The following is a 1,954-nucleotide window of genomic DNA, read 5'->3' as shown; positions in this document are numbered from 1 at the left end:
AGAGAGAGAGAGAGAGAGAGAGAGAGAGAGAGAAAGAAAGAAAGAAAGAAAGAAAGAAAGAAAGAAAGAAAGAAAGAAAGAAAGAAAGAAAGGTAGGTCTGGGTGTATCTGTAAAGGGGGTGTCTAGATTGGGTTAACTGAACTTAGGTGGGAAGATCCATCCTGGGTGGCACCATCCCATAGGCTGGGGTCCTGGATTAGGGAAAAATGAGAAAGCAAGTGGAATACCATCTTCCCGCTCTGTCTGCTTCCTGGTTGCAGAGGCAGTGTGATCACAGGTGACCTCCCTCTCCCCCATCCCTTAAGCTGTAAATCCATATAAACCTCCATGGTCCCTTTCCTCTAGTATTTTACAAGCAGGGAGAGTGTACCTAAAACAGCAGGCAAAATAGAACCCCCCAATGGCGTCCCTAAGCTGTCTGTCCTGAGAAGTCCTGGTGAGTTATTCTGGAATGTAATCCCTGTTGCAGATATTGTAGACAGGCACTGATCCCTGCTTCCTTTCAAAGGTAGCTAAACTCTGCTTTCAGGGAAACACTGAAGTGCCGGGAGAACCTAAGAACCTGCCCTAGGCCACTGCAGAAGAGCTGGCCTCGGGACCAGCTTCCAAGGAGATGTGGTGTCAAGATAGACATCAGATGGGAAGAACAGGTAAGGCTTGTGTGGTGTTTGAACAGGAATGGCCCCCATAGATTTTTGTGTTTGAATGCTTAGCCCATAGGGAGTGACTCAAATAGAAGGTGTGGCATTATTGGAGGAGATGTGGCCTTGTTAGAGGAAGTGTGACACTGTGGAGGCTGGGCTTTAAGGTCTTAAACACTCAAGCTATGCCCAGTGTGAAACACCATCCAGTCTCTTCCTTGCTGCCTTTGGATTAAGATGTAGAACTCTCAGCTCCTTCTCCAGCACCATGTCTGCTCGAACACTGACATATTTCCCACCATGATGATAATGAATTAAACCTCAGAACCTGTAAGCCAGCCCAAATTAAATGTTTCCCTTTATGAGAGTTGCCTTGGTCATGGTGCCTCTTCATACTAACAGAAGCCCTAACTAAGGCAGCTGATCTCACTTGGCAAAATCTGTTAACTAGGTTAGGTGGTCAGGCGGTGAGCAGCACAGGGTGCTTATCACCAGCACCATTCACGTAGAAGAGCCGGAGACTTCTGACCTGTAGGTGTCACTTGCAGAGAGGCGAACCCTTCAGAGCCTACCTTGCTGAGGGTTTGTCCTGAGTGATAAGGGAAGGTTGCTCACTTCTGCTTCTGAATCTCGATGGACTACCGAGAGCTCTGGGTGTTTGGCTGATGAGCGTGTCAGCTTTCGAGCATTTCAGACGGAAGTGCACTGACAATGATGACATCCTGTGGCTCTTTCCATGGCAATGGAGTGCTCCATTTCTGCACTGTCCACTACAGTCACCACTGACCACATATGGCGATTTATTGAGCAGTTAAAAGGTGGCTGAGTGACACATGCCTGCGTTCCCAGCTCCTAGGAAGCAGATCTGGAACATCTCTGAGTTTGAGACCAGCCAGGGCTACATAATGAGATCCTATCATCTAAAGAAACAGAGCCAACCCTGTAATCCCAACACATGGGATAAGTCTGAGGATGGGTATTCCTTCTTTAGAGCCCCTCCCTCCATTCTTTTCCTTAATAAATATACATTTGCTGAGCTTACAAGAAAACAGCAACAATCAGAACCAGTGATGTGGTTCAATGGATAAAGGTGTTTGCCATCCCTGGAACATTAATTAATTAATAATGAATAATTAATTAATGTCCCATGTTGGCCTTGAACTCATAGACATCTACCTGCCCATGATTCCTGAATGCTAGGATTAAAGGCATGTACCACCACAACCAGCTAGAAAAAATTTTAAAGAAAATACAGAGCCAGGCGTGGTGGCACACGCCTTTAATCTCAGCACTTGGGAGGCAGAGGCAGGCG

Source organism: Mus caroli, chromosome 12 (assembly GCF_900094665.2).
Source record: "Mus caroli chromosome 12, CAROLI_EIJ_v1.1, whole genome shotgun sequence".
Classification (NCBI taxonomy): Eukaryota; Metazoa; Chordata; class Mammalia; order Rodentia; family Muridae; genus Mus; species Mus caroli.
This window is presented reverse-complemented; position numbering follows the sequence as displayed.